The 9,461-nt window shown below is 33.0% G+C and overlaps 1 long non-coding RNA gene across 1 annotated transcript; it reads left to right on the top strand.

Moving 5' to 3' along the window:
• Positions 1-5,460: 5,460 nt before the first annotated feature.
• Positions 5,461-6,863, top strand: LOC108472744 (uncharacterized). The gene is made up of 2 exons (XR_001869592.2): positions 5,461-6,380; positions 6,587-6,863. It is a non-coding gene; the product is annotated as an uncharacterized LOC108472744 (long non-coding RNA).
• The last annotated feature ends 2,598 nt before the right edge of the window (positions 6,864-9,461 follow it).

Raw genomic sequence — 9,461 nt, 5'->3', positions numbered from 1 at the left:
TTATTTTATTATTAAATAAATATGTGTAATATTAATATTTAGTACATTATTTTGTTAATATATTAAGTTATTATATCCTATAATATGGTTTATATATTTTAATCATTTTTTAAAAAGGGTTCTCCTTTATTATTTTTATATTATTCTAAATATTTCTAAATATCTTTATTTTTTATTTTATTTGATTTCTATTTTATATGTCTACAATTTGCTTATTTACTTTTGTTTTCTTTTATTTTGATATTGTTTAGTAGGTTAAATTTTCACAGATTATTTGTTATTTCATGTTATTGTTTTACATATTCGCATCGAAATTAATTATTTATGTTAATTTAAGTTACAATTGCATAAAATATTATCATATATAAATTGCAATTTATATTTGTTGTATTTATTATGCACTATGTTGTATTTTGCATGTAACGATAATGTATGTATATTTTATATTATCTATGATCATATATGCATAAAATGATAACGTATATTGTGTAATTTATGCTATTACTCATCATCTTTATTATATTTGCATGGAATGTTAAAATAGGTATCATATGGGTTAATATTAATCCTTTGTAAAATGTTAAATGCATCATCACTTTAAAGAACTTTTATATTTTATTTGATCCATGAAGAATTTTTAAAAAATAAGGCAATGTTTTTGGTAATTAGGAATTCGGGAAGTAGTGCCCTAACATGCTGATTTGCGATTTCCGGTTTGTCTAAATACCTAAAATATTCTTCTAAAATAAGTTTTGAAAATTACAAGATGATTTTAGTTATGAATGTTTAAAAAATATTGTGTCCAATCATGCTGGATGTGATGTTTATATTCTTTTGAAGCAATGGAATCTTGATTTTTTTTAAACTCGAATTGTTATGGTTTTAGAAGAGATCTTATTTTTAAATTCTATCAAACTTTTAACATTAAGATAAAATTATTCAATTTGGTACCAATTTTGGGCGTTACGAGGGTGCTAATCCTTCCTCGTACGTAACCGACTCCCGAGACTATTTTCTCGTAATTTCGTAGACCAAAATGTTTTATAAAGTGATCCAATCACACTTTAAAAGGTTGGTGGTGACTCCCGTTTTCAAAATACCCTCCCTATAAAAAAAAAAGAGAGGTTTCGACAGCTTGGCGACTCCACTGGGGACTTATAAGAGAGTCAAGCCAAGAAATTGATTTTTTTTTGTCTTAATGTCAAAAGTTTGGAAAATTTTAAAATATTGATCATTTTACATGTGTTTGCTGCATATGTTGTTACTTTGATTTCACACATTGCATTCGCATGACCGCCGTGGTCGCACCTTTAAGTGGGAGTGAGAAGCTACGCTTTCGTAAGGTTTTCACCTCCGTATGAGCTAGTGGATTGCTTCCGGGATATTGTACCTATGTCTTCGTGAGAGTTTCATCTCCGCATGGCCATAGGGAAATGTGTCCCCCTAAACTGAACTTTGTCTATATGAGCCTATAATGGGTGAGGACCGAAGAATCTGCTGGTTCAGGTACCCTTGCTTTAGAACTGAAACTCATATAGTGAACTTTAAGCGCTTACCCTAGGGATTATGGTGATAGCTTTTAGTAGACTACCCTTAGAGCCAAATTTGAGACATTGAAAATGAAACCATCAGAAAGTGTTGATGATTATGTTATCCGAGTGAAAGCGGTGGTAAATGAAATGAAAAGAAATGGAGAAACACTTGATGATGTCAGAGTAATGGAAAAACTTTTGTGGTTATTGACACGTAAATTTGATTATGTGGTGGTTGTCATTGAAGAGTCAAAAGATTTATCACAAATATCAATCGACGAACTTGTGGGTCCCTCCAAGCCCATGAGCATAAAATGAAGCTAAATGATGATACTGGAAATTTGGACCAAGTCTTGCAAAGCATGTTGTCCTTCAATGAAAGTGGAGTTAGGGATAATTTTGGACAAGGTATAAGCAATCGTGGAGGATACCGTGGAGGATATAGAAGCAGAAATAGAGGTGGACGAGGAACACGTGGACGAGGCAATCAATCATATGGCAAAGTCTAAACAAGTGACGAATATCAACATCAAGTCGTGGACAAGGACCTCGAGGCTGAGGTCGAGGCAAAGGTAGGTTTCAACAAGGAAATAAATTTCAGGTACAATGTTATAATTGTAATATATATGGCCATTATAGTTACGAGTGTAGATTAAATCCAAAGATGGAGGAGAGAAATCATGTAGCAGCAGCTAAAGAAGAAGAAAATGTGGAATCTAGTGTATTCCTCACTTATAAAAAAAGTGAAAAATCAAGAAAAAATATTTGGTACCTTGATAATTGCGCCAGGAATCACATGTATGGCCGAAAAGACTTATTTTCAGAGTTGGATGAGAATATTCATGGACAAGTAACGTTTAGAGATGAATTTTGTGCCATGGTAAAAGGCAAAGGCAAATTCACTATTACACAAAAGAATGGAGAAAAGAAGTTCATTTCAAATGTTTATTACATACCAGCTTTGAAAAGCAACATCATTAGCCTTAGACAACTTTTAGAAAAAGGATATGAAGTACATATGAAGAACTCCATGCTCATCTTAAAAAATAAGAGTGGTAAATTAACTGCCCAAATTGATATGACGCGTAATCGTTTGTTTACTATTGACATTGAATCTGGAGAGGTGAAATGCATGAAGAATACAATTAAAGATGAATCATGGTTGTGGCATTTAAGGTTCAGGCATCTTGGATTTTTCGGCCTGAAGCTATTGTCAAAAAAAAATGGTGATTGGGTTGCCAGAAATTAATCCTTCTAATCAACTGTGTGAAGCTTGCATTAAAAGAAAATAACACAGACAAAGTTTTGAAACGAGAAGAACTCGACGAGCCAGGAGACCATTGGAGATCGTGCACTCCGATATAGTAGGTACTTTTGATATACCATCACTTGGTGGAAACAGGTACTATGTTACTTTTATTGATGATTTTAGTAGAAAAAGTTGGATATATCTTCTTGAAACAAAATTAGAAGCATTTGACAAGTTTATCGAGTTCAAAGCCATGGTAGAAAATAGAGTGAACATTTCATTAAGATACTCAGAACCGATAGAGGTGGTGAGTATACTTCAAAGCTATTTGAAAGCTTCTGCAAGAAACACGGAATTATTCACTAGTTGAAAATTGCATACACGCCACAACAAAATAGAGTCGTTGAAAGAAAGAACCGCACTATTCTTAATATGGCAAGAAGCATGGTTGAAGGTAAGCATTTACCAAGAACTTTCTAGGCTGAAGCTGTTCAATGTGTTGTTTATTTGTTGAACCGGTGTCCAACAAAAAATGAGAAATACAAGACGCCAATCAAAGCTTGGAGTAATCAAAAGCCAGGAGTCGGACATTTCAAAATTTTTGGATGTATCGCATATGCTCATTTTGCTGATCAGACAAGAAAGAAGCTTGACGATAAAGGAGTAAAATGTATTTTCATTGGTTATGAAAAGAGAAGCAAGGCATATAGGTTATACAACCCTCTCACCAAGAAAGTTATTATTTCAAGAGATGTCGAATTCGATGAAGCTGATTATTAGAGATGAAGTGAAGAAGAAAAGAAAATTGAAGGAGTATTTTTCAGTGATGACAAAGAAGACAACTTCATTAATCAAGAACAAGGCAACGATCAAAGCCCTCCTCCAAGTCCTGTTGCAACAACTCCTACAACATCATCATCACCAACCAGCAGCAATACCAACAACTCAGAGGAAGCACCTGCAATAATTCGTAGTTTACGTGATATTTATGAGGTTACAGAACCCATAGAAACAATACTCGATTATTCATTATTCTGTTTAATGACAGAATGTGATCCAATAATATAAAGATGCAATTAAAGACGTCAGATAAAAGAAGGCAATGGATGAAGAAATTGCAGCAATAAGAAGAAATGACACATGGGAGGTAACAAGTCTAACAGAAGCACATAGTCCACTTAAAGTCAAATGGGTGTACAAGATGAAGACCAACAAAGAAGGAAAAGTGGAGAAATACAAAGCAAGACTAGTTGCAAAAGGATACCAGCAAAGATACGATGTAGACTATGATGAAGTATTTGCTCTAGTCGCCCGAATTGATACTATAAGGCTTCTTATGGCAATTGCAGCACAAAATAAATGGAAAATTTATCAGATGGATGTGAAGTCAGCATTCCTTAATGGCTACTTGGAAGAAGAAGTCTAAATTGAACAACCACCTAGATATAGCAAACAAGGTCAACAAGACAAAGTTTATCTCTTAAAGAAAGCTTTATATGGACTAAAGCAAGCCCCGAGAACATGGAACACAAGAATAGATGAATACTTTCAGAAGAACGGGTTCATGAAAAACCCATACGAGCATGCTCTATATACGAAGAAAAATAAAGTTGGTGACATCATGATCGTGTGCTTATATGTAGATGATATGATTTTCACAGGAAACAATCTAGGTATGTTCAATGACTTTAAGAAAGCTATGACTAAAGGATTTGAAATGATAGATATAGGTGAAATGTCATACTTTCTTGGAGTCGAAGTGAAACAAATGAAAGATGGAACATTTGTGTCTCAAAAGAAGTATGCAGAACAAATTTTAAGAAAATTCAATATGAAAGATTGCAAGCTAGTAGCCACACCAGCAGAACTAGGCACGAAATTAAGTGTTGATTCATCCAGAGAGCCAGTAAATCCAACGTTGTTTAAAAGTATCATTGGAAGTTAGGTACTTGACTATTATGCTGCCAAACATCATGTACGCAGTGGGAATAGTTAGCAGATACATGAAGAAGCCAAAACAAGATCACTTGATTGCAGCAAAGAGAATTTTGAGATACATCAAAGGTACGATGGATCAGGGTTTATTTTATACATACTCACAGAGTTCAAAATCGGTTGGTTATTCAGATAGTGATTATGGTGGTGACATGGATGATCGCAAAAGCACATCCGGATATTTATTCCATATTGGCTCCGTAGCATTTTCATGGTCATCGAAAAAGCAACAAACAGTAACTCTTTCAACATGTGAAGTAGAATACATGGTTGTTGCAACATGTACGTTCCAAGCAATTTGGTTGAAGAATATTTTAGGTGAATTATCTACTATACAAGAAGGTCCAATTACAATCTATGTTGAAAACAAGTCCACAATATCTCTTGCAAAGAATCCAGTGTCTCATAGTCGAAGCAAGCATATCGATACAAAGTATCATTTTATTCGAGAGCAAGTGAAAAATAAAAATGTAGAGTTAGTTTACTGCAGAATAGAAGATCAACTGGTGGACATTTTTACGAAGCCATTGAAAGCGGACATATTCTATAAACTCAAAGAAAAGCTTGGAATGAAAAGTTCAGTTTGAGGGGGAGTGTTAGAAATCAAACCAACTTTTCAAGGCTAAAATTTACAACTAAAGAAGTCATATCCAAATTGGGTTCTACCTCATACAACTTGGTTTTCAAATTGAATACAACTTTACAAATTGGATAATGCTGAAATTTCAAGGATAATGGTAGCAAACATTGAAGAGTCTTACACGGCAAGGAAAAAATGGGCTGATTATGTCTATATATATGTATGTATAATTTATGCATGTGAGTGCTGAAAAATTAGCTAGTGTTGAGAAAAAAAAAAGTGTTGTGAGTATAGAAAGATAAACTAGCTGCAGCTAGTATTGAGAAAAAAATAAAGAGAGTTTGTATTGTATTTTATTTGTGTATAATAAAATTAGTATTTGAGTTATTTTTTTTTATTACGTTTCCAACAACCTTAAGGACGTTTGCCCTTCCAATGGTCCAGCTCTGAACTCCGATGCCGGAAAGGAACAGGTCTCCAATCCAAGCATCGTTGAACCAGCTTCGGCGGGGATGAGGGATCCTTTTCGCCCATGGATGATTATGGAACAGAAATGGCGCCGAAACTAGAAGGAAAATCAAAATCAAAAGTCGAAACTTCTGGATAAAGAATTAAACAAATCTCATTTTGAGGTATTAATTTCACTGGATAGTGGGGCTGCTAATTTAGGGGATAAATTTTAAGGGTTTAAAGGAATTTCTTTCCATAAAGGAGAGTTTTTAGAAAAATCTAGGTGTTAAGTCTGTAGGACCGACTGTGGGGGCATTTAATGGGAAAAATAAGGGTGATCAGCATGGGCCAGTCAAGTGGCGTGAAGCCCAAAGGATCAAACTCGAATTTGTTAGTTAATACTAACAAGCCTGCTATGGGTAATGACTTGCATGTTCAAATTAATGCTGCAAAGTCTACAAGCGATTCCAATTAGCCGAAAAAGGTTGTCGTTGCCCGGGCTACTATTGACCCAGCACCTTTCCTAGATGACAGCATTTCATAGGAAATGACGCTTTTAAACAGACAAATAACGGTAAGATTATTCCGAAAATCCAAGATGAAAATTCCAGTAAGTCTTTAGTTCATTTTAATCCTATTTATGAATGCCCAATTGAATCTATAGTAGATTTGAATTTGAAATCCCTTGGTCCTAATAAGCATTTTGTCGTTACTTTTATAGAAAATTCAAATTGAAATTCTTTTGTTCTTTAAAGGCGGCTCAAAAATTTTCTCTTTCAGGTTCTAAAAGGAATGAATCAGGGAGTAAAGGAAAATATGTTCAAAGAGGGAAGACCAATAACAAAACCATCCGGGGGTGAGGGGAACATTTTAAAGTTGTGAGAAATTCTCATATTCCCCTCCCAGAAGCCATGTCTACCTTAGCTACAACCATTGGCTCTCAAGTTGTAGTTGAAGTAGATAAGTCTGATATGTAATGACCCAATAGTTGGGTAATCGAAAAGTGTAATTTGGGTTTTTATTTTCGTGAAACGAATTCTTAGATATTTATTAAAAATATTTACGAAGTTAGTTGTGTGGTCAAATAGATTTTGGTTAGGTGAATTTATTTAAATTAAGAGTAATTAGTAAAAAGAACTAAATTCCAAATAGGATAAAAGTTGAAATAAAGAATAGAGAATAATGAAGGGACTAAATTAATAATTAAACCATGACAAGTGTATGGTAAATTATAATTCCACGTGTATGTTAATATACATATATTTATTTATATTAAATACATAATATTTAAGTATATATAAAATATTAATATATTATATTATATTATATTATATTATATTATAATAGTTTAATAATAAAATAAATGAAATGAAATGAAATGAAACAATAGAAAAGAACATAGAAGCAAACGAAATAGGAAAGAAAAGAAAGAAAGAAAAGAAAGGGAGAAATTAGGGTTTTGAAGTTCAAGCTTAATTTGATAAGTTAATTTAGTCAATTTTCTTGAAATATTTATGTTATTGGAATCCTAGAATAAAATATTACATAATTTAAGTTGAAAATTTGAAAGTTAGTGAATTTTTAGATATTGTTCATGTTGAATAAATTGAAGTATTAGGGGTTAAATTGATAGAATTTCCAGTTAGAAGTGAAAAAGGGACTGAATTGTAAAGTAAATCCTAATTTTTGAAAATTAGGGATTTATGGTGAAATTAGAGAGTTAAATTTAGTTTTAAGAGCTAATTGAATGAAAATATAAAACAAATTGTGAAGAAAATATAGTTAATTTTGGTTAGGGACTAAATTGGAATTTAGGCAAAAGTTAAGTATAAATTGAAATATTTGATGTGAATTGGTGTTGTATTGATAATTTTAATTGTTTAAATTTTCGTAGCTAACGTTGAGCCGGAGACCTCGACTAAGAAAGGAAAAGACAAGATTAACGAAGAGTAGCTCGAGAATTATGATTTGTATTTCTATAATTTGAGTCTAATTATTATTAATTGTTGTATTTTGATTAATAAGTGTGGTAAGTGAAATGAGGTAAGTATTGATACTATGATGTTGAAATTGAATGCTTGAATATATGTGAATATTGATTTGTAATGGATATTGATTGAAATAGAAAATGTGATTATTTGAAATGTGTATTGGTTGCAAATTTAAAAGTGATGTGAAACCCTATTAATTGTATCGGGCTGAGTCAGATATTTATAACACTCTAGAACATCATATTTTTATGTGTTAATTATATATTTATTTTGAGTATGATGCTACTAATTTGGGCTATTTATGGTCTTTTATCTTTTAGGGACTAAATTGGAGACAAGAGGAAATTTAAGGGCAATAAGTGCAAATTTGAAAATATAATGGGCCAACATGCAAAGGAAGAGAGAAGTGGTGCCAAAAATGCAAACATGGATGACCCAAAGACTACAATGCAAAAGAAGAGATTTTATAGCACAAGACTCTATTTTAATTTCAATTATATTAGGATAATTATTAAGGATTTTTATTTAGATTTAAATTTTAGGATTTATTTTCATTTATCTTTAATTACCTTTATTTATTTGTATTTATCTTTTAGAATTTCATTAGGAATAGACTAGATTTTCTAGTACTATAAATAGGGGATGGAGTGGTACATATTTGACCTCTCTTTTTTCTGTAAACACTCCCTCTCCCAAAAACTCTGTCTTTTTTGTTCTCTCCATATTTTCTTCAATAAAAATCTCATTTATATTATATTTATTTCTTTCCCAAAAATCATGAGCCACTAAACCAATCTAGCCGAAGGTTGTCAAAAATTCCCCAAAAAAGTTCATGAGACTTAGAATCCGCGTTTAGCCTTCTCAACAGGGTATTTATCACTTCTCCGCATTACGGGGCTGACGCTTCCCTCCATGTCCCTTAATAGGTAATCTTTTCAACTTGAGCAAGGAATGGCTGCTTTGTACGTTTTAAGAAGGTTGCACAACCGGTTCGTTGGCTTTCTGTGTCAGAGGTTGGCGAATCCAAGAGACAAAACGGTGTGGTATTCGCCGTTGGGAAGAGGTGATCTAGCATAGTCCTACAAAAGCGATTATTGGCTAGAGTCAGGCTCCGCCAAATCTTAAGTTAAATTCCTTGGAGCTGGTGGTCGTAGGCATCCTCTTCCACTATAACTGGCTTATCCTGCTCGAGAAGGGTTACTTAAAAGCCAAGGATTGAACCCAAGGCGGAACGAGACAACCGGAGGCTGGAATCTCGCCACATAAGAAACTTTTTTTATTTTCAAACTTTGTTTATTATTTTTCCATTTTAATTTCTACAATCTATTTAATTTCACAATTTCAATTCACTTTAAATTCTGTTTTTATTTTTTCCAGATTCTTAATTCTATTTTTTATTTTTTTAGGAACGTAAGTTTTCTTGGCCAAGAAATTGTCCAGGATTTCAAGAAACGAGCATTCGTACAATCCGATCCCTGAGGATTCGACCCTACTTCCCATTTACTGTTATTTTTATTATTTTACAGGGAATAGGATATTTTGGTGCTCTCAATGACTGCATCAGATATAGTTGGCATGCCATAAGATTGTAAGTGTTCAGGGATACTTCGACCACGAGTTGATGAGACATTGGGTGTCACATTATTACTTCGGATAAATTCGAT

This window comes from Gossypium arboreum, chromosome 11, assembly GCF_025698485.1.
Source record: "Gossypium arboreum isolate Shixiya-1 chromosome 11, ASM2569848v2, whole genome shotgun sequence".
In the NCBI taxonomy this organism is placed as follows: domain Eukaryota; kingdom Viridiplantae; phylum Streptophyta; class Magnoliopsida; order Malvales; family Malvaceae; genus Gossypium; species Gossypium arboreum.
Note: the sequence above shows the minus strand (reverse complement) of the source record. Positions and strands in the feature narration are given on the sequence as shown.